The sequence below is a fragment of the Phacochoerus africanus genome, chromosome 10 (assembly GCF_016906955.1).
Source record: "Phacochoerus africanus isolate WHEZ1 chromosome 10, ROS_Pafr_v1, whole genome shotgun sequence".
NCBI lineage: Eukaryota > Metazoa > Chordata > Mammalia > Artiodactyla > Suidae > Phacochoerus > Phacochoerus africanus.
In genome coordinates this window covers 40,329,440-40,353,973 of record NC_062553.1, presented here as the reverse complement: position 1 = coordinate 40,353,973, position 24,534 = coordinate 40,329,440, and the positions used below count along the sequence as shown (strand labels likewise).

The following is a 24,534-nucleotide window of genomic DNA, read 5'->3' as shown; positions in this document are numbered from 1 at the left end:
TACCCATAAGCACCTTTTAAAACGAGAAATAAATTGCTTTTGAACCTTCAACAATTATTTGATTTTTTAAAATTTTTATATATCTTTTATATTCAAATTTCTCTATAGTTTGGGAGAATTCCATTTGGGATTATTTCATTTTATTGGATTCAAAGCAAAATATCAACTCAAGGCAAACAAACCTTGTCTTGGTGGTGTCTGCGCTCTTTTCAACAGAAGAGCTCATGGGTTGGAATTCCCAAGCAAATAATGTGAGAGTCAATCTAAGTTATTTGGAAGAAGATTAAACTTTTTTTTTCTTTTTTTTTGTCTTTTTAGGGCCACACCCTCAGCAGGGTCTAATCAGAGCTGTAACCACCAACCTACACCACAGCCACAGCAACGCCAGATCCAAGCCTCGTCTGCAACATACACCACAGCTCACGGCAATGCCAGATCCTTAACCCACTGAGCAAGGCCAGGAATTGAACCCGCAACCTCATGGTTCCTAGTTGGATTCATTTCTGCTGTACCACGACAGGAACTCCCCTAAACTTTCAATAAGATGGCTCACCTTAGATTTCCTGCCATGGCTCAGCGGAAACACCTCTGTCAAGGATCCATGAGGACGCAGGTTGGATCCCTGGCCTTGCTCAGTGGGTCAAGGATCTGGCATTGCCTTGAGCTGTGGTGTAGGTTGCAGACACGGCTCAGATCTGGTGTTGCTGTGGCTGTGGTACAGGCCCTGTAAAAAAAAGATTGCTCATCTCTGTTAGAATCAGTTTAGCAAAGCTTGGCTGGGCTTGTCTTTTATTAATGAGCAGTGCACCCTGGGAAGCATGATGAATATATCTCAAGGCCCTCTCCGTACCTTCAAGGACTCTAATGAGAGAGTTAAAGGATGGGGAAGCATGTAGGTAATCCGTGGCTCCAAACCTAGTCCTCCTTACACCATCTAGGGGAGTCTTGTTACACGAGCTAAGCTTTCCTTCTCCCTGAAGACACCACTGGCTTAAGAGACAAGCCTGCGTAAGAGCTTGAACGGTCCTGTGCCACAACCCCATGAAAACCTCGCAGTGCCACTGGGACTAAGGAGGTTGAGGGGACAAGGAGACCTGTTGGGGCAGGGGATGCTCCCTCATGTCACCCCTGTCCAACCCAGCTGGCCCCGGAACCTTGGCCAGGGATCCAACCCACATCCTCAAGGATAGCATGAGCCACAATGGGAACTCCTGTCTTGGCCCTTTATAAATGCACAGTTCGGTGGCTTTAAGTACATTCACTTGTATAACCATCACCACCATCCAGCTCCAGAACGTTTTCATGTCCGCAGCCTGAAACGCTCGCCAGCAAACAGTAAGTTTCCATTCCTCTCTCCCTCAGCCCCTGGCAACTGCTAGTCTATTTTCTGTCTCTCAATTTGACTACTCTAGGTATCTCATTGTAAGTGCAATGCTATAGGATTTGTCCTTCTGTTATCAACGCAAGTGTGAGTCTGCTTGCCTGGGCACAGTAAAGCCAATCTACTGGTGCCAGTTGCGGTGAAACAAAGTATAGCTTTTATTGCAGGGATCCAGGCTGCTGGTGCTTAAAAGACCTGAACTCCTAAAGGCTTTCAGGGAAAGATTTTTAAAGGCAGGGTGAAGGAGGCAGGGTGTGGGGTGTGGGATTATCTCAGTTCGGGGACCTTTTTCTGATTGCTTGGTGGTAAGGTAATTGGGAATCAACCCCATCCACCTTCTGGTTCTAACTGGTCTGGGGTCTGCATGCTTGTAAGCAGCATACAGTTAACTTCTCCCACCTGGCGGGGGCTTCAGTCTCTGCAAAAACAGCTCAAAGGACATGGCTCAGAGGAGAACTAAAGGTCCTTGACTTTTTTTAACGGCTAAACTCTTATTATTTTCTTTTTGACTGTTGTCCTTTCTTCATTTTTTCACTTCTCTGATTCAATTTATCCTTTGACTAAAATTTTTCTACTGACAAAGGCAGGCAGAGGACATGGGGCCGGGGGTGTCTGTTCTAGGAAGGCCCTGTATTGTCCTGCTCAGTTACACTTTTGTGACTGGCTTATTTCACTTAGCAATATGTCTTCAAGGTTTATCTACGTCATAGCCTGTGTCAAAATATCCTTCGTGGAATTTCCTTTGTGGCACAGCAGAAATGAATCCAACTAAGAACCATGAGGTTGCAGGTTAGATCCTGGCCTCCCTCAGTGGATTAAGGATCCGGCGTTGCCGTGAGCTGTGGTGTAGGTCGCAGACAGGCTCAGATCTGGTGTTGCTGTGGCTCTGGTGTAAGGTGGCAGCAAAAGCTCTGATTAGACCCCTAGCCTGGGAACGTCCATATGCCGAAGGTACGGCCCTAAAAAGACAAAAGACAAAAAAACAAAAAAAAGTCCTTCCTTTTTAAGGCTGTATAATAGTCCATCTCGTTTATATACCATGTTTTGTTTATCCATTCATCCATTGATGGATACTCAGGTTGCTTCAACCTTTTGGCTGTTGCTGCTCTAAATGTGGGTTTGCAAATATCTGTTTGAATCCTTGCTTTCAATTCTTTTGGATACATACCCAGAAATGAAATTGCTGGATCATATGATAGTTGAGGTTTTTGGGTTTTTTTTTTTTTTTTTTGGCTTTTTAGGGCGGCAGGTTGGACACATAGACGTTCCCAAGCTAGGGGTTGAATGGGAGCTACAGTTGCTGGCCTAACACCACAGCCACAGCAACATGGGATCCTAGACACGTCTGTGACCTACACCTCACCTTAGGGCAATGCCGGACCCTTAGCCCACTGAGCGAGTCCAGAGATTGAACCCACATCCTCATGGTTACTGGCCAGGCTTGTTCCTGCTGAGCCACAACAGGAACTCCCCAATGTTTAATCTATATTTGTTTGTTTGTTCTGAGGAACTACTATTTTCCACAATAGCTTCACAGTTTGACAGTCTCATCAGCAATGCACAAGAGTTCTAATTTTTACACATCCTGGCCTGTCATTATTTTCTTTTCTTTTTTTTTAACATAATAACCATCCTAATGGGTGTAAATGATACCTCATTGTAGGTCAACATTTGTATTGTCTTTTTTTTTCCTTTTTTAAAAAGTTTTATTAAAGTGTAGTTGATTTACAATGTTGTAATAATTTCTGATGTACAGCAAAGTGATTCAGTTATACATGTATGCACATCAATTTTTTTTCAAATTCTTTTCCCATATAGATTATCACAGAGTACTGGGCAGAGTTCCCTGTGCTCTATAGCAGGTCTCTGTTGTCTTTTTTAATTTTAGTCATGCCAATGTGTGTGAAGTGGTATCTCATGTTTCTGATTTGTATTTTCCTAATGTTGAGCTTCTTTTCATGGACTTACTGACCATTTGTATATCTTCTTTGGAGAAATATCTATTCAGATCATTTGCCCATTTCTTAACTGGCTCCTTTGTCTTTTTGTTGTTGAGTTGTAAGGGTTCTTTATATACTTTTTTGTTGTTTCTACTTTATTGCTCAAACACAGAACTTGAGGTGAGCCTGGAGAGTTCTCTATATATTCCAAAGACAGGTTTTTTTATATGATATATGATTTTCAAATAGTTTCCCACATTCTGTGGGTTCTCTTTTCACTTTTCTCTTTTTGTCTTTTGTCTTTTTAGGGTCATACCTGCAGCATATGGAGGTTCCCAGGTAGGGGTCAAATTGGAGCTGTAACTGCCAGCCTATGCCAGAGCCACAGCAACAGAGATCCAAGCCGAGTCTGCAACCTACACCACAGCTCACAGCAATGCCAGATCCTTAACCCAGTGATCAAGGCCAGGGATTGAACCTGCGTCCTCATGGATGCTAGTCAGATTTGTTTCCGCTGAGCCACGACGGGAACTCCTCTTTTTACTTTCTTGATGGTGCCCTTTGAAGTACAAAAGGTTTTAATTTTTATGAAGACCAATTTATGTATTCTTTTGTTGTTTTTTCTTATGTGTTATATCTAACAAACAATTGCCTAATTCAGTCTTTGATTTGTGAAGACTGACTCATGTTTTCTTCTAAGAGTTTTAGCTTTTGCTCTTGCATTTAAGTCAATTATTCTTTCTAAAAAGTAAGATGTAATTGACATATAACACTGTATTAGTTTTAGGTGTACAAAGTGATTTGAAATGTGTATATACTGCAAAATGATTACCACATATTTACAGAATTATTTTTCTCATGATGAGAACTTTTAAGATCTACTCTCTTAGTAACTTTCAAATATACAACACAGTATTGTTAACTCCAGTCACCATGCAAATGATCCATTTTGAGTTTTATGTAACATATGCCTACAACTTAAAAATATATTAACCAGAAATATATAAATCTTTTTTTACATTATTACTACATTTTATTTTTTAGCATATAATATCATTTATTTTTTATTTTTTTTAATTTTGACATTATTTACTCAGACCATGATATTATCTCTTTATGTAAAGCCATGCATGATTAATATCTTGAAGATTTTGGCTCCATGTAAACATTTCCATTTCTAGGGACTCTACATTCTTTTTTTTTTTAATCATTATTTCCCCAACACAATTTTTTTTCCCTCTGTACAGCATGGGGACCCAGTTACACATATATGTATATATACTTTTTTCTCCCATTATCATGCTTTGTTGTAAGACTCTAGACATAGTTCTCAGTGCTACACAGAAGGATCTCATTATTAATCCATTCCAAAAACAATAGTTGGCATCCATTAATTCCAAGCTCCCAATCCATCCCACTCCCTCCCCCTCCCCCCAGGCAACCACAGGTCTATTCTCCAAGTCCATGATTTTCTTCTGTGGAAAGGTTCATTTGTGCTGTATAGTAGATACCAGATATAAGTGATACCCTTGGCATATGGAGGTTCCCAGGCTTGGGGTCTAATCAGAGCTGTAGCCTCCGGCCTAAGCCAGAGCCACAGCAATGCAGGATCCAAGCTACGTCTGCAACCTACACCACAGCTCAAGGCAATGCCAGATCCCCAACCCACTCAGAAAGGCCAGGGATTGAACCTGCAACTTCATGGTTCCTAGTCGGATTCATTAACCACTGAGCCATGACAGGAACTCCTATAAATCTTTTTAAAAACAATTGAATGTATTCCTTACTTTGCAAAAGATGGCTGTCACTTCAATCTTAGGCAGTTACCTTAATGAGAATCATTTCCTTATGAATTCTTTTAAAATGCAGAAGGCTGTTTATATGTAAAATTTGTTTTCTGATCTTTAGCCATATGTCCATTATATTTATAGAAAACATTTGAATATTTTATTTAATGAATCACTTAATAAATTTTTGCCTATTCTCCAAGTCCATGATTTTCTTTTCGTGGAAAGGTTCATTTGTGCCATATATTAGATTCCAGATATGTGACACCGTATAGTATTTGTCTTTGTCTTTTTGACTTACTTTACTTAGTATGTGAGTCTCTAGTTCTATCCATGTTGCTGCAAATGGCATTATTTTGTTCTTTTTTATGGCTGAGTAGTGTTCCATTGTGTATATTTACCACATCTTCCTAACCCAATCATCTGTCAATGGACATTTGGGTTGTTTCCATGTCTTGGATATTATGAATAGTGCTGCAATGAACATGCAGGTGCATGTGTCTTTTTTAAGGAAAGATTTTTCTGAATATATGCCCAAGAAAGGGATTGCTGGGTCATATGGACAGACTTGTGGTTGCCAAGGGGGAGGGGGAGCAGGAGGGGGTGGGATGGATGGGAAGCTTTGGGTTAATAGATGCACACTATTGCCTTTGGAATGGGTTAGCAATGAGATCCTGCTGTGTAGCACTGGGAACTATGTCTAGTCACTTATGATGGAGCATGATAATGTAAGAAAAAAGAATGTAAACATGTATGTGTAACTGGGTCACCATGCTGAACAGTAGAAAGAAAGTAATGTATTGGGGAAATAAAAAAAAATAAAAATAAATAAATAATAAATTTTTGTGTGTCTAATGTGCCCATGCAGCATTCCAAGCAGTGGGCGTCTGCAGGGCCAAACGCTGCAGAAAGGTCAAGGTGAAGGGCAACCAGGAAAGACCTTTGGGATCAGCAGTTAGAGATCACAAAGGACCATGAAGATGCAACTTCAGCAGAGTGAAAGGGAGACCGGTGAGGGCCATAGAGTTGAATCAGAGGAGCCTCCTTGTTTAGGAGAGGAGAGGGATAGGGTGTTTATTGAAAGATACAAAAGAGTCAAGTAAAGAACAATGAACATAAGAGAAACCAGAGCATGACTGTGTTGAAAAGAAACAGTCAGTAAGAAGGAGGGCCTGGGAGTTCCCGTCATGGCTCAGTGGTAACGAACTCAACTAGCATCCATGAGGATGCATGTTTAATCCCTGGCCTTGCTCAGTGGGTTAAGGATCTGGTGTTGCTGTGAGCTGTGGTGTAGGTCAAAGACGAGGCTTGTATCTGGTGTTGCTGTGGCTATGGTGTAGGCTGACAGCTGCAGCTCTGATTAGACCCCTAGCCTAGGAACCTCCATATGCCACAGATTCAGCCCTAAAAAGCAAAAAAAAAAAAAAAAAAAAAAAAAAAAGAAGGGCCTGATATGCTCAAGAAAGGGAGAAATTGAGAGCACAATTCTCAGAGGCAGGTAGAAAGGCCAGCTTTAAGAACACGAGTAACCTGGAAATCAGGAAAACCTATATTCCTTTGTGGAGTAACTACCTATAGCTAGATCTTTCAATGCCAGATTTCCATTTAACCTAAAAGTTAAAAACCTAGAACTTGAGCTTCCGGTGCAAACAGACCTGGCTCTAGATGCTGGTTCTGCCCCTCATTAGCCAAGCTACCTTGGGCAAGTTGTTAAACTCTTCTAAGCTTCAGTTCCCTCTCTTGTAAAATGGGAACAGTAGCAGACCTACTCATGGGGCTGTTTGTGTAAGGACTGCAGGAGGTCTACACATAAATCTCTGGATAGTTACACATTCTCTGTAGCTCTAGCAGAAATAAAACACATCTGGGTTCCTTCAGTTGAGAATTCAGTGGGTTGACATGATATTTGATTCCAGCATAACCCTGCTCCTACCATTTAGTCACATTTTTTTGGTCTTTTTGTCTTTTTAGGGCTGCACCTGTGGCATATGGAGGTTCCCCCCAGGCTAGGGGTCAAATCAGAGCTACAGCTGCCAGACTACACCACAGCCACAGCAATGCGGGATCCGAGCCACGTCTGCAACCTACACCACAGTTTCATGGCAACGCCGGATCCTTAACCCACTGAGCAAGGCCAGGGATCAAACCCGTGTCTTCATGAATACTAGTTGGGTTCATTAACCACTGAGCCATGATGGGAACTCCTAGTCACAGTACTCTTGACCCATACCTGAGAAGCACATACAGTTTGGACAAGAGTGGCCCTGGAGTCATCTCCATTCATGTTATAAGGAATCAGATCTTCCTTCCCCTCCCATCCTCTGGTGTACCTGAGGTGAAGATAACCCTCACTTCCGCCGAGCAATCACAGTGGCCAACTCAGATGTATTCTAGCCACCCAAGGTGTGCAGCATCACAGGCTCGGTCTAGGATGAAGGATCCTGAATTGACATCAGGACACTATTTGGAAATCTCTTGGAAAGCCCCGAGCTAGGATATGTTATTAAAAGGATGAAATGCCACCACACAGTGTTTCCCTCATCTTTGAGCAGTGACAGGACAAGCTGCTTCCCCCTTTCTTCTACAACCATATTCACTTCTGGGCAAAACTCATGAAAATTCCCCTCCCAGAGAACAATTACGGGGGGTTCCCACTGTGGCGCAATGGAAACAAATCTAACTAGGATCCATGAGGGTGCAGGTTTGATCCCTGGCCTCACTCAGTGGGTTGAGGCCCTGATGTTGCCATGAACTGTGGTGTAGGTTGCAGATGAAGTTCAGATCTGGCATTGCTGTGGCTGTAGTGTATGCCGGCAGCTGTGGCTCCGATGGGACCTCTAGACTGGAAACTTCCATATGCCACGGATGTGGCACTAAAAAGTAAAAAAAAAAAAAAAAAAAAAAAAAGAATCACCTTAGTTCTAACAGAAATAACATGGTGGTGAAGGAACTGCCACTGACTTCCAGTTACCTAAGATTTTAAAGTCCTGTGACACAGACAACAGTGAGCCATCCTTCTGGCCACATATGCATCACCTCCCCTCATCCTCTCCTCTCTCCCCCATGCTGGTTTTTCCCAGCAAATACAAGTCACTGCGCTGCATGAGGGGTATCTGGTTTTCTCAGAAATTGCTCATTTATGCTTAAAAACCTTTCCCTCTCATGAGCTTCCGTCTTTGTTTTCTTTACTGTATCCTGTGGTAATAAGAGGATTTTGTTTTTATACTGATTTGGAAAACTTCCTTCCTGGCATTCAGATTCCCTCTTCAGATGTCAGGATAGAGATAATGGTCCCTTGCCAGCCCTCGAGTGGGGGAGTGATGGAGACACAAGGGGAGCTCTCGTCTCTCCAAGCTGGCCAGGTTGACGGTCCCCATTTGTGAGAGCTGCCCACTGTGGGCCAACAGTGCTTCACTGTTCCCTCTCGCGACACCGGGGCATTAACATGCAAGGCTAGCATCTTGGAAATTGTCAGGATTTTCCAATCGACGCACTCATTGAGACCTCAGTGGGTTTTCTAAAGAACTGAATCACTCAGAACAAAGTTGGATTAATTGCAAATACCAGCCTTCCTGCTCAGAACCTGCTCTTCCTGCTGTATGACGTGTCCACATCTTTCTGAAGCCGGTTCCATTCAAGGGTTTCCTTCTCATGAAAAAATAAAAATACAATAAACCATGTTTGTAAAAATGTCCAGGGAAACAGAGGAAGCATAGAACTTCGTGTCACTTGTTTCCAAAAGAGCTTTTGGAAACTGATTCAGAGGTCTGTTCAAATAAAACCTTAATTTCCCAAAGTTGTCTACCTTAGATTACATTAACATCTGTCCAATATTAGAATTTTAGTGTTTGATCCAGGGTGGGGTGGGGGACAAACCCAAGGACGTGAAATGAAAGGATGAAATCACCCCAAATGGGCTCTGTATGCAGAACCCCACTCTCAACCCCATGCTTGCCTTCTGTCAGGTCCCCACCTCCATCTTTTGACGTTGGGATTTGGAAAATCAAAATACAATAAAAGGTCATAGTGCAATCTTTTCTAAAGTAGAAACTAGACATTTTGTTGTTGTTGTTGTTGTTGTTTGTTTTTTGTCTTTTTAGGGCTGCACCTGCAGCAGGTGGAAGTTCCCAGGTTAGGGGTCAAATCAGAGCTATTGCTGCTGGCCTATGCTACAGCCACAGCAATAGTGGACCCTTAACCCACTGAGCGAGGCCGGGAATCGAACCTGCATCCTCATAGATGGGTTCATTAACCACTGAGCCATAACAGGAACTCCCAAGACTTTCTTTTTACTAACCCCGAGCCACTTCCCGCTCTCCCGCTGTCCTAACTTTCTGTCTGGTTCTCTCTGGCACCAATGAACCAGACAAATGACCAGAACTGGGTGACTGTGACAGAGGGGAGGCTAAGTCCTGAGGTCAAGTGCACCCAGGATGTGGCGTCTGCATTGGGTATTTTGCACATTGTCTTTATCCCCACGTTGTTCATCAAATGAACGGTGACTGAGCAAGGAGGCAAGTTGGTCCCAAATCCCTGCAAATTACAGAGAAAAATAAGCTGATTTCCCTGCCCTTGAGAAGCTCACAATCCAGTACTGAGGACAAATTGGGTAAATGAACAGTCTGCTGTCTGGGTGCTGTTATGAAAGGATGTCCAACTTCTCTGGGGGTCAGAGGAGCCAGTTGTGGGGGAGGGCGATCCGGGCAAAGGGTACCACATAGGGGATATAATCTGGCAGTTTGGGAGAATGGCTAGCTCCTTCCCTGGGGAAACTTCAATATGCAGGCAAATCCCCTGAGGTTCCTGTTCAAGTGCAGATTCCGATTCGGTAGGTCAGGAATGAGGTGTGATATTCTGCCTTTCAGAGATCCTGGGTGATGAGGGCATGCCCTGTGGGCCCCACTTTGAGTAGAAGGAGCTGCAGGGGAAAGGAGGTGAGGATGGAGATAGGAGCCAGTTCATAAAGTGTTTTGAAGTCCCTGCTATAGAATTTGGATTCTCCTTAGAAAGTAACAGGAGTAACAAATACACTGGAATAACCTGAAAATGATGTTGGCTTTTTAAGTTTATTGGAAGCCAGAAGGCTTTTCCTCCAGGATGCTTTCCCAGCCTTCCCTGGGGGGAGCGTCACGTGCATGCGTTACTTTAGAGCCAGTTGTACTATAAGGTAATGGCGAGTCACCCATTCATCAAATTCACTTGACTCTAAGCACTGGGAGGACATCATGTCCTTTTCAGCACTGAATCCTCAGACTGGATGCACCTCCCACTGTATCTTTCCCATGGGGGTTTGTCCATAAACTGTGATCCTAGGATGTTCTTGCTCTAGATGAGTGGTTTTCAAATACTGGCATGCTGGGAGTTCCCACTGTGGCTCTGTGGTAACGAATCAGACTAATATCCATGAGGACGTGGGTTCAATCCCTGGCCTCGCTCAGTGAGTTGAGGATCTGGCATTGCCATGAGCTGTGGTGTAGGTCTCAGACAAGGCTTGGATCTGGCATTGCTCTGGGTGTGGTGTCGGCTGGCAGCTGCAGCTCCAATTTGACCCCTGGCCTGGGAACTTCCATATGCCATAAGTGTGGCCCTACAAAAGACAAAAAATAAAATCAAGTAAAATAAAATAAAACAAATACAAATACTGGCATGCATCAGAGTGATGGAGGGCTTGTTAGGACAGAAGTTGCTGGATCCCACCCTCAGAATTTGCGATGCAGTCAGTCTGGGGTAGAGCCTGAGAGCTTGCACTTCTAATGTGCTCACAGATGCGGCTGGTCTGGGGACCACACTTTGAGAACCACTGGTCTAGAGGAGACCACTGAGTACTACCTGCTAAGCAGTGTTAACAAATAAGATAAAGTATGTTAAGGGCTTAAAAGCATGAACCCTAAGCTGCAGGATCTTGGGCAAATTACTTAACCTTGCCAGACCTCAGAGTGCTCATCCATAAAATGAAGATGGTAATTATAGCACCTAGGGCCAATCTGAGGGTTCAAAGAGCTAATACATATAAAACACTTGGAGTGTTCCCTAGTGGCTTGGTGGGTTGAAGATCCTGTATTGTTGCTTCTGTCAATGGGGTTGCTGCTATGGTGTGGGTTCAGTCCCCGGCCCCAGAACTTCTGCATGCCGCAGGCACAGCCAAAACAAACAAACAAACACAACAAGAGAAAAACACTGGGGAATTGCAGATAAGCATTAGTTACTATTGCTAAAGGAACTCACCTCGCGGATGGCATAGAGAAAATAAAGCAGCTTTTTGACAAAGCTGCAAATGGGACCTTAATCTATACTCTTTGAAATCATTAGGAATATCATAGCCCTTGTTGCACTTTTGTAAGCACAGTTTATATTTTTTAACCTGTGAAACTCCAGCTAACCCCACATTTGTTAAAGAGATTTACACGTCACACCCCCTGGAATGGCTATAATAAAAAAGACAGACAGTAACCAGTGTTGGAGAAATGGGAACCTTCAGACATTGCTGGTGGGTAGGTAAGACGGTGCAATCATTTTGGAAAACAGTTTGGCAGTTGCTTAAGAAATTAAACATAGAGGGGTTCCCTGGTGGCCTGGTGGTTAAGAATGTGGCATTGTCTCTGCTACGGCTCAGGTTTGATGCCTGGACCAGGAACTTCCACATGTTACAGATGCAGCTGGGAAAAAAAAAAAAAAAGTTAAACAGAGGGATACCATTTGACCCAGCAATTCTATTGCTAGGTATCTACCCAAGAGAATTAAAAGTATGTATCCTCACATATATGTTCATAACCACATTGCTCATAGTAGCCAAAATGTGAAAAGATCCCCAAGTCCCATCGGGTGATAAATAGTTAACTAATAGTGGAATAGCATTCAACTCTGAAAAGGGGTGACATACAGATTACATGCTACCACATGGATAAAACTTGAAAACATTATGCTAAGTATAAGAAGTCTGATACAAAAAGCCCCATATTGTAGGAGTCCATTTATACATAAATGTCCATAGAGGCAGAACACGGATTAGTGGTTGTCAGGGCTTGGGGAGGAAGGGAGTGGGAGTGATGGATAATGGTATGGGATTTCTTTAGGGGATGATGAAAATGTTCTGGAATTAATGGTGATGCACAGTCTTGTGAAGATACTCAAAACCACTGAATTGTATGCTTCAAAGGATGGATTTCAGTGTGTGAATTATATCTCAATGTAAAAAAAAAATGTAGACCCTATAATTCTACTTGGTGAGAATAACATGTTTATCTTAGTGTTGCCCGGTCCCATAACTTAGCCACTAGCCACATGTGACTCTTGAGCCATCGAAATGTGGCCAGTGAGCTGTGCTGTAAGTGTAAAATACACACTGGAATCAAAGACCGATAAAAAAGAATGTGCATTATCTGAGAGTTCCTGTTGTGGTTCAGTGGTAACGAACCTGGATGGTATCCATGAGAACGTGGGTTTGATCCCTGGTGTAGCTCAGTGGGTTAAAGATCCAACACTGCTGTGGCTGTGGTGTAGGCTGACAGCTGTAGCTCCAATTCAACCCGTAGCCTGGGAACTTCCACATGCCACAAGTGCAACCCCAAAAAGAAAAAAAAAAAGAATATACATTATCTGAATACATTTTTAATATTGAAATGATATTCTTTTGGATATATTTAGTTAAGTGGAACGTAATGTTAAAATTAACTTATCTGTTTACTTTTATTTTAAAAATGTGGCCACTAGAAAATCTATAATTCTGTAGGTGGCTCACATGATCCTTCTATTCTGTCCCTCTGAGATCTTCCTCAGAAGGTTCAAGTCTTTGTAGAGACTCATGAAAGTGTTTGCATCTGGGGTTAGTGAATCTGAAACAGGTCCTTTTCCCTCACATAAAGGGCTTTGTACCCAAAGCTTGATTAGCTCTGTCCCATTAGCATGACTCAACACATGTAAACAGGGCAATTCAATGGATGCTTCCAGTTTTTGTTCTTTGAGTAGAAGGCCACCTGCAAAAACAGAGCCTTGTTATCTCAAAGAACAAGGTTCTGGAGCATTATTATTTTAGAAAGTACTTTTTGTGTCTCTTGCTAATGAACTACACAGCCAGTCATCTGAAAAAGAAATTTTTAAGGCATAATTTCTTTCCTCCTCACAGTGATTTCTTTCCAAGGCTTAATCCTGGGTCAAAGTTTTCTTAGCCTTGATAAGAAGTAAATTTCTAGGTATCAGTGAAAATTGATTATAAAACTTTGCTTGGAAGAGGAAATCATTTTCAAATGAGATGAAGACAAGGGTGTATTTGGTAGGCAAGTAGTTAAGGGCAAATTATTTAAATGGTATAGGAATGTCTTTCCATAAGGAAGTTAAGTAAGTTGATTGCATTTTAAAAATCATAATGTCTTTCATATAAATGACACACGCTGTTTTGAAAAATTTCAAAAACAACAAAAAGCAGAGAGAGGTAAATAACCAACACCCCTAATTGTACTGTCAGAGAAAATCGTTGTTAATACATAGATGTCTATCTTTCCAGGGGCAGAAGGTCTTGATAAATCAAAATTACTCTATACAGTAAAAATTGGCCCCAGTTCTATTAACCGTGGTTCAAAAAAAAAATTAGCAGAACAGCTATTTTTCATGCAGTAAAAATAGTTCTATTGGTATGATGATAAACCCAATGTTTGCAAGCTTGGTTATAATGTCCCTGGGTTACAATTTAGTGGCTGGGCGGAATGTAATCCTTTAGCCTGTACTTCAATAAAACAAGAAAGATATTTATGTTACATCAAAGATGTGGGTGGGCATGTCTCTATACATTTTTCCTTTCTCTCCACCAACAAGGTTGAATAAAAATATTTACTGCTTCCCCATAGGCTCATGTATGCAGTGTAGTGTCCACGTCATGAGGCAGAAGGATGGATTATTCACTGGAGTTTTTATGGACCCACATTCAAGTGTTTCTCCAGCTGTGTTTACAGCTTTGGGTTTCTAAGCCTCTTGAAAAGTAATCAGTTTTGATCATCTTAAATCCCAAAGTAAATTTTTTTTTTCCTGGAGATTACTCTAGTTGCTACACAGGTTAGTCTGGCCTATCGAACCATCTTTTAGTGCTGTGACATCCCAAAAGGAAAGCTGTGGTTTGGCTTCGAGGAGAAAGAGAGATTTGAAATATGACTCAGATTCTTCTCTGTAAGAGGTGAGGTCTCTCAAATCTTTTGCTGTTTTTTAATTGTATCTTGTCTTCTTCTTTGGCCATTGCATCATATGTCTGATCTCTTCGAAATAGTGTAAATAGCTTTAGAGCCAGAACTCTTATATTGTGTTGTTATTTTTTTGTATTCATCTACATGCTTTGTGGCATTCTGTATATAGGCAAAAACATGTTACCCTCTCAGTAATACTTGTTTCTTGACTAATAAGAAGTACAGTGATAATTAAAAGCTTGCGAGATTATAATTTATAGGTGATCTCTTGTTAGTTAATTTTTATAATGACTGCGCTTCATGTCCCTTAGTTTAAACCTTTCAGTTGTAACTATACAATTAGCCACAAAGAGCCAGAGCATTTGCTCAGAGCTAAGACTCTGCCTTGGAACCATGCTAGCTTGGGCAGGCAAATTAGTCCATCTGTGCCTTAATTGCCTTATGGAAATGATAAATAACCAATTAACTGAATGAGTTAATTCAGGTAAAGTGAATAGTGTGCTAACTGGCATATTGATAAGGGGTCAGTATACATTAGCTGCTGCTCCTGCCATTAATATTACTCGAATCGGTGCACCTGACCAATGATGGATGAGCAGTTCCTTCACCAACTGGAGAGAGACTCTCTTCTTCCAGGCTGGGATCTTTGAGAGCTTTCTATGTGCTCAAGTGAGGCAAGAAGGGAACACGAGGTAAGAGCCCAAACAACTACAAGTTCCCATTTGTTTTGTGACACATGCGAGGACTGAGAAAATGAGATGAAAGCAGCAACAGGTGTCCCCAGAGACAATTTGATCAACATGTGCTGACCTCCCACCAGCCATACGGTGCTGTCCTGGGTATAGGATACTGAAGAGAAGACAGAAAATGTAGTGCCTGCTTTTGCTATCTTCTATCTTTTGCTAGGAACTTTTAAGCACATGGTACTTGGGAATTATTTGTGTCCATGTAGAGATTGTGTTTTCCCAGATTTCGAGGAAAAGAAATTTAAGTGGAACCTCATTATGCTTGAAACACTAGAAAAGAAAAGAGATAGATTCTCAAATGCCCAAGCCTCTGTATTAATTAGCTATGGCTGTAGAAGGAACCACCTCAAAACTCAGTGACTATACCAACAACCATTTATCAGTATTTCTCATAATTCTGGGGGTTGGCTGAGCTATTTCTCTGTGGGTTTTGCCTGAGATCACTTGTAAGGCTGCCTTCAGCTGGAAATCCAAGATGGCCCCACTCCCATGTCTGCTAAGAGCCTCGGTTCTCTCCCGAAAGCCTCTCATTCACCAGCAGGCCAGCCTGAGCTCCTTTACAGCATGGCCAGCTCAGGACTCCAGGAGGGTAAGAGTAGAAACCGCAAAGCCTCTCGATGCCTTGGCTCTGGAACTCCCACCCTAACCCAAAGCCAGTGCAGGCAGATCCACAGAGGAGGAGAAATAGTCCCTAATTCTTGTTGGGAGAAGCATATAATGTGGCAAGATGCGTTGGACATGGCATCATTAACTACTTCTCTATAACACACCAAACCAAAAGTTAGTGGCTTAGAACTAATCTCCCACAGCCTATTCACCTCCCTCCCTTTAAATTGTGTCATTTTCTCCTCAGTGACATGTATGCTTAACCTCCCCCCCCACCCCATTTTTGCCATTAATCAGTTCAAAGTGTCATGACAAAGTTAGGGTCAATGGCTTGAGGAAAAAAAAATCTACATTTCCTTCTCACTCTCTGGGTTCAAAAGCAGATGAACAAATTTAGGAATAGCTCCCAAAGTCAACTTGGGATGAGAGGAAGAGAAGACATGTTTCCTTAAGAAGAGGAGCCAGATTCTGAGGCGGGACCACACCCCTAGGGTCCTCCCTGCACCTGGAGCATCCTTTGAAGTGAAGGAAATTGCTCCACCATGAGGAGGCGGAGGGAGGCAGACAGATGTGAACATGGAATGTAAAACCAGTAAACATTCTGTAAACACTGAGGGGGCAGTCAACAGCATGGGCTGACTAATGGTATCTTGAGTTAGTTTTCTTGGCTTCTGTGTCTTTTACCTCCTGTTTGATCCTGAAGTTCACAATTTAGACAACTTTAAAGTTCTAAGACCTATGATCTAAAGAGCAGTTGGGCATTCTCCAGGTAACTTCACCTTCTGGCTTCCCTGTTGTGGGGTGTGGGGAAGGAAAAACATTGGCCCCACACACCTAGAGAATCTGCCCAAAATGGGGTGATTTGCTTTACTTAGAAAGGTTAACCAGGGAGTCATTTCACGGAAGGAAGGATGGACAAGAAGGAACGGAGGTCGAAACCCCAAAGGATAGCCATTTTCAGAAGGATGCCGAAGCCTTTCTGAGTGCTATTTCTGCAATAAAACACTTGAAACACTATGCCATGGAAGAGGAAGTCTTAGAATTAAGAATGGGAATCCCACAATCACAAATTCTTTCCTGGAGAATGTGTTAGTGCAGGGGTACGCATAAAAATAGCACATTTCCCTAGAAAGGAAGATATTATCTGGGAGACAGTTTCCCTTAAATTGACCAATGTGCCTGAGCAATACACATTCATCCATTTTCAAAAATTCCTGTATGTAATTGATTTAAATATAGGTACCTGTGTGGTCCTTTGTGGGCTGTCTTTTTGTTTGCTTCCTTTTTTTTCCTTTTAAAAATTATGATTGATTTACAATATTCTATTAATTTCTGCTGTACAGCAAATTGTCCCAGTCATACATATATACACACATTCTTTTTTTTTCAGTGCAGTCTTTATATATTTTGTATATACATACATTCTTTTTCTCATATTATCCTCTATCATGTTGCATCACAAGTGACTAGACAGAGTTCCCTGTGGTACACAGCAGGATCTCATTGCTTATCCACTCCAAATGCAATAGTTTGCATCTACTAACCCCAAACTTCCAGTCCATCCTACTCCCTCCCCATCCCCCTCAGCAACCACAAGTCTGTTCTCTATGTCCATGACTTTGTTTCTTTTCTGTAGATAGGTTCATTTGTGCCATATATTAAATTCCAGATATAAGTAATATCATATGGTATTTGTCTTTCTCTTTCTGACTTACTTCACGTAGTATGAGAGTCTCTAGTTCCGTCCATGATGCTTCAAATGGCATTATTTTATGGCTGAGTAATATTCCATTGTGTATATGTACCACATCTTGTTAATCCATTAATCCATTCATCTGTTGATGGACATTTAGGTTGTTTCCATGTCTTGGCTGTTGTGAATAGTGCTGTAATGAACATAAGGGTGTATGTATCTTTCAGGGAAAGTTTTGTCTGGATACATGCCCAGGAATGGGATTGCCGGGTCGTATGGTGGTTCTATATTTAAGTTTCTGAGGTACCTCCATACTGTTTTCCATAGTGGTTGTACCAATTTACATTCCCACCAACACTGGAGGAGAGTACTCTTTTCTCCACAGCCTTTCCAACATTTACTATTTGTTGACTTGTTAATGATAGCCATTTTGAATGGTGTTCCTTTTATAGACATGGTGCCTCCTCTTCTCTTACAAACATATCAATTCCCAACCTACCCAACCTACCCAGATAACCCATATTAATAATCTAATAGGTATCTTTCCTATTTTTACTCATGGCTATATAATCATATAAAGATGCACACAACACACACACAGGTGCTTTCTGATCATCGTTTGTTCTCCAAAAATAGAACCACATACCCACCCCCCTTTCTTTTTTTCTGCTTGTGCTTTACTCCATCAATAACGCCTCTTGAAATTCTTCGTGTCAATTCGCCAGCTCTATGCCATTCCTCTTAACGGCTGTGTCACTACATCCTATGGCTACGCCGTAGTTTATTCAGCTGCTCCCCTATTGCTGGAAACACATCGTAGCTTTCACAGACAATTTGCAAGAGAACCTCAGAACAACTCCCTCCTTCCAAAAAAACACTTTATATGAATCCTTATGTTCTGGTGACTTTATTTCTATTGGACAGTTTCCCAGGAAAAAGATTGCTGGCCTGAAGAGTGTATGTATTTTAAATTTTAGTGGCTATCATTGTACTGCTTCCCCAAGAGGCTGTAGCATTTCTAATTCCATCCATGAAAGTGATCCCTTTCCTATAACGCTGCCAACAAGAGGTGTTACAGATCTTTTAAATTTTAGATAATCTAGCATGTGTAAAATTATATCTCATTGTTAATTTGCCTTCCCCCCACTTTTGGTGAATTTGAGGATCTCTCCATATTTCTTGGTCACTTGGATTGTTTTTCTATAAATTACCCATTGATATACTTTGCCCATTTTCCTACTGGTTTGTTCTTGTTTCTTTTGTAAATTTATAATAAATATTCACATACTATAAAAATTAAATGTTACATGTGTTATAGATATATTTCTGAAAACCTACTATGACAATGATATTTTTGTGTTATGTTTGTCTTTAAGGAGATAATTGTTATAGTTAAATATGCCTATCTTTTCTCTAATAGCTTTTGACTTCTCAGTTTTGATGGGGAAAGTTTTCCTGCACAATATAGTACATGTAATCTATGAGATTTTCTGGCAAGAGTTTTGCTTTATCCTTATTTTTTCCTCATATATTTGTACTATATCCTTGTGCAATAAAATGGGGATAAAATAAGGTACTTATTTGCATATAATGGCTTTATAGAGCATTCTAATAATGGATGAGGAAGTCTGCCTCATCTTTATTTTTCTAAAATTACTTACTTTTTCTTCATTGTTTGGTTTATTTCTGGAAATTTTAAGATCACTTTATCCAATTGCCAAAAGCAAACACACCAAAATACCCACCTTGTTGTGAGTTTTAGTGAAATATATACACGATTTGAGGGAGCTTAATATTTTTATGGCATTGAGTCTTCTCATCCAAGTATATGGCATGTCTTTCCACTTCTTCATTTCTACTTTTGCATATTTTAGGATGATTTTCTTATTTCATTTTTGTTATATCTATTTCAAAATATTCCATAGAGGTTTCTTCTTCATTATTTTAAATGATTTTTTTCCATTCCTATTCTTATTGCTAGAGTAAAGAAAAGATAATGATTTTTTGTGTGTGCATATTTTTGGATTCATCTACTTTAAAATTCTCTTCTTAATTCTAGGAGATTTTTACCAGATTCCTTTGGGCTTTCTAGGTTTACACTCATATCATCTGCAAAAATTGATCATTTTTCCTCTTGTTTTCCAATGTTTTTTCCAGTTTTTAAATTTGTTGCCATAAAGTTTCATATTATATTCTTTTTTACTGCTTTTAGTCATTTTAATATCTGTTCTTCCTACTTCTGGATCTTTCATAATTTTTCTTTTTATCCTTTTCAAAAATTGTCTATCAAATGTATAGATTTTAATATAACAATATTTAAAATTTATTTATCTATTCTACTTTTTTCCTTTCTATTTCATTGTTAAGCTTTTATTTTATCACTTTATTGTTCTTTCTTTCTTTTTTTTTTTTTTTTTGTCTTTTGTCTTTTCAGGGCAGCATCCGCTGCATATGGAGGTTCCCAGGCTAGGCGTCTAATCAAAGCTACAGCTGCTGGCCTACACCACAGCCACAGCAATGCAAGATCCAAGCCACATCTGTGACCTACACCACAGCTCCCGGCAATGCAGGATCCTTAACCCACTGAGTGAGGCCAGGAATCTAGCCCTCAACCTCATGATTCCTAGTCAGATTCATTTCTGCTGAGCCACAATGGGAACTCTTCTTTATTGTTCTTTTTCTAACTTCTTAATGTAGATTTGGTTTCTTCTCATCTTCATTCTTTCACAAGAAAGGTCTTTTGGCTATAATATTTTTCTGGTGCGATTTCACAGTGTCTTACGGAATGTTATAAAGTTTTCCTTTTTATAGCTTTCAAGAAAAATAATAATAATGAGTTCCCTTGTGACACAACAGGTTAAGGATCTGGTATTGTGGTGTTGGTGTGGGTTTGATCCCCGGCCCAGGAACTTTCACGTACTGCTGATGTATCCAAAACAAACAAACAAAAATCAAGTGACAGAACCTCCTTGCCTGCCCGTTTGCATCTCTCACACAGTAACTTCCCTTTTGATTTCTCCTTTGAGCCAAATATTTTCTAAGTTTTTCTTAATTTTCAAGCAGACAATTTTTGGTCATCTTTTAATTTTTTTTCTTATTCATTGCATTAGGATCAGATTATATAACCTACAAAATCTTTATTTTTTGAATTTGCTAACATTTTCTTTGTAGCCAGCTACATAATCAGTCTTTATAAATGTTCTTCAGATGTATAAAAGTAATGAAAATTCTCTATATCTGAAATGTAGGTTTTTTTTCAGTTATTGTGTTGGGAAGTAGAGTGGCACAGAGGTTAAAAGCAAAGACTTCAGGGAAAATTTGTCTCTTTTCAAAACTTGAATTTACCACGTGACCTTGACCACATTTGTAAGAAGTAAGTAATAATAGTATCTACCTCATAGGGTCCTTGTGAGGATTAAATTTTTAAATATTCATAAAGTACTTAGAAGAAAAATCAGCACATACCAAATATAATTAATAGTTACATTAAAAAAAGAATTAGTCAGTTCATCGATGTCCTTGTCTTTCTTTCTACAGAATGGTCAAATACAGTCCAAAGAGATATCTTGGGTTAATATATGTTTTTTGGTGTTTTTGAGGATGGCTTTTGTGTCAAAATATTATCCTGGAACCATTTTCCTTTCCTTTTTTCTTCTTTTGGCCATCCCCAGAGCATATGGAATTTCCTGGCCTGGGGATCAAACCCATGCCACAGCAGTAACCTGAGCCATTGCAGTGACAACACCAGATCCTAACCCACTGCGACACAGAGAGCTCCTGGAACCATTTTCTTTCTTTCTTTCTTTCTTTCTTTCTTTCTTTCTTTCTTTCTTTCTTTCTTTCTTTCTTTCTTTCTTTCTTTCTTTCTTTCTTTCTTTCTTTCTGTCTTTCTTTTAGGGCCACACCTGTGTCATGTGGAAGTACAGGCTAGGGGTCAAATTGAAGCTGTAGCCGCCAGCGTACACCACAGCCACAGCAACGTGGGATCTGACCACATCTGTGACCTACAACACAGCTCACAGCATCGCTAGATCCTTAACCCACTGAGCGAGGCCAGGGATCAAACCCTCATCTCATGAATACTTGGAACTATTTTCTTTTAAGTTTTAAATTTTTAACATGATAGATTTTAAAATGTAATCCTTTTACTCTTTAGATTTTTCAGTGTTTATTTTACTTCCTTGAATTTGTCTTATCTTCATTACTTTTTACTTTTGACCACACAAATTAAAATTTACTTGCCCTTTAATAAACATCTCAATCTCTTTCTTCCTAAGTTAACTTTTCCCCCAAAATAGTATATAAATCACCATTCTTATTATACTTTAGAATGCTAGATTTCCTTCAGGGAAGTTCAGGTAAATTAAGTAGCCTGTGTAATCAGACTGGATTATAGATGTGCTCCCAAAATAATGTTTAGTGTTCTGAGTTCCACAGTCTATTCATTTTTACAATTTCCTGTGCTCTTCATTTTTTGTGTAAATCTTAGTTTCTCTTTCATATCATATTCCTTCTGCCTAAAGAAATCCGTTTAAGATTTCCTGTAGTTCAGGAGTTTTCACTGTGGCTCAGCAGTGAAGAACCCAACTAGTATCCATGAGGACGTGTGTTCGATCCCTGGCCTTGCTCAGTGGATTAAGGATCTGGCATTGCCATGAGCAGCAGTGTAGTTTATAGACATGCCTCAAATCTGGCATTGCTGTGGCTGTGGTGTAAGCCAGCGACTGCAGCTCTGATTCAGCCCCTAGCCTGGGAACTTCCATATGCTGAGGGTGAAGCCCTAAAAAGACCAAAAAGAAAAAGAAAAAGAAAAAGATTTCCTGTAGTTCATATCTATTAGTAATAAATGATCTCGTTCTTTGTTTATCTGAAAAAGTCTCAATTTCCCTTCATATTTGAAAGACTCTGCCACTGGGTATTGAATTTGGGGTTGACAGTTTTTCCCTTCCAGCACCTTAAAGATGTCCCTCCATAGACAGGCTTTGTTAGTTTCTGATGAGAAGTCAGTCTGATCTTTCCTATCTTCCTTCCATAGGCCTGAGCCATGAGGAAGGCTTTCTCCCACCTTCTACTCTGCCCAGTATTTTTCATGAGGTCTGTGGAAAAGAGCCTGTGAGTGGGTAAGAGCACTTTTTTCTGTGACTCCTAGCATTTCTATACTCTCATGATATTCAAACTTGACTTTAGAAATTTAGAGGAATTTTTCTTGGCTGCTTTTATGGTGGATCTGTCTTCTTCCCCTGCTCTACTTCAAATTAGCTAGAACTCCTATTTTTCCCTTGGAGGTTCCTATTTTCTCTTCGATTTCAGGCCAGTTGGTTGCCCTACAACCTCTACTCTCTAATGGATGCCAGAAGAGTTATGATTGTATAGATCATTCTACTTTTTCTTAGGGTGTGAGTGATGTTCTCTCTGATTTTTTAATATTCTAAGAGGAAGCCACTTACCTAAATTTTAAGTTTAACTTACAAACATTATTATTTCACTTATAAACCTAGCAAAAAATAGTCCCTTCTTGGAGTTCCTGTTGTGGTGCAGTGGTTAACGAATCCGACTAGGAACCATGAGGTTGCGGGTTCGGTCCCTGCCCTTGCTCAGTGGGTTAACGATCTGGCGTTGCCGTGAGCCGTGGTGTAGGTTGCAGACGCGGCTCGGATCCCACGTTGCTGTGGCTCTGCTCTGGCGTAGGCCAGTGGCTACAGCTCCGATTGGACCCCTAGGCTGGGAACCTCCATATGCTGCGGGAGCGGCCCAAGAAATAGCTAAAAAGACAAAAAAAAAAAAAAAGTCCCTTCTTAGGATAGTTTTATAACTTAATGTATTTAATTAAACATGTTTAACTGCACTGTAAATTATAAAGATAACATATTAAAATTTCTTTTGAAGTGTTCCAAGTATCTGATGTAGTAGATTGTACTTTCCAAAATGGCAACCACACCACAATTCTCATCCTATCTGCTCTTCCGTATGAATTTGACACATCCCATGATGAGGTAGAAGCTACTCTTCCATCCCTTTGTATCTGGGTGGTCTCTGACTCTTTCTACTAGAATATGGGAGAAGTTATGCTTTACAAGTTCTAGTCACAGCCCATTAGCTAGCCTGGAAAATTTCGCTATGCAAAGCTACTGGGGACTCCAAGTCTTACAGTGAGCCTGGATTTTCCCTTAATTCTCTGATGAGTATGCCAACCAACCAGGAATTGTTAAGAGAGAGAAGTTGTTTTAGCACTTGTTTACAGTCTATTCATTTTTTTATTATTTGATTCTATTCTCAATTATTTTTAGATCCTTTCGACAACTCTTAGAGATCATTAAATTACCTCCCATTAATTTTGCTTGTCTCTTCTGTCTTGTCTGATTTTGTGTGCACATTTCCAAGGTCATTCTAATGACATCCCAAAGTTATCCACCAGGATTGTATTTTTTAAAAATCAAGTTGTTGTTATATTTCTAAAAGTGTTTGGTTTATAGTTAGATGTTTAATGTTTGATGCATACTTTGGTGTTTGAAGCAAAGTGGATTATGACTGTTATCTTTTCCTTATTAAATAAAGGTCTCATCATAATAGAATATTCTTTTTTAAAAAAAAATCCTGTTTAATGATTTTAAACTTAAATGTTACCTTTGCTGATGTTCAAATTCTTCTTCAGAACTCTACTTTATATTTTTGCACTTGTCTCTTTTCCTGCCTTTGTTTCATTGCATTGACAGCATTTAGTTAAATTTTGTGTTGGAAAGTCTCTGCTATTTATCTATTCAGCAAATATTTGTTGAGCACCTACTATGTCTTAGATCGTATTTTGAGCAATTGGTGTATAAAATGAAGATCCCTGATCTCGAGAAATTTTATGGGAGGAGACAGGCAATAAATAGTACACATAATAAATAAGCAATTAACATAAAATATTAGAAATGATAAATGATGTGGAAAACAGTGAAAGTTGAGCAGAGTATATAGGGTTGGGAGTACAAGAGCAGGGAGGTTGCAGTTATAAACAGAGTGGTCATGATAGGCTCTGTTGAGAAGGTGACTTTGAGTCAAAGGAGGGAGGGAGCCAGCCATGTGGATATACGAAGGAAGCATATTCAAGCAGGAAGAACAGCCAACACCAAGTTGTAGGGTGGAGGTATGCTTTCTGTGTGTGTGGAAAAAACAAAGAAGCCAGAGTAGCTGGAATGGAGTAAAAGGGAAAGTAGTAGATTAGGACT

General features: G+C 40.3%; 1 protein-coding gene across 3 annotated transcripts in view; it reads left to right on the top strand.

Moving 5' to 3' along the window:
* Nucleotides 1–24,534, top strand: part of LNX1 (ligand of numb-protein X 1) — a 211,069-nt gene that overhangs the window by 34,534 nt on the left and 152,001 nt on the right. For 2 of the 3 annotated variants that reach the window (XM_047799585.1, XM_047799581.1), the window contains exon 3: nucleotides 22,359–22,443. The exons of the other annotated variant lie outside the window; for it this stretch is intronic. The gene's annotated coding sequence lies outside the window, so the exon portion shown is untranslated. The remainder of the gene's footprint in view (nucleotides 1–22,358; nucleotides 22,444–24,534) is intronic. 3 annotated transcript variants of the gene reach the window in all.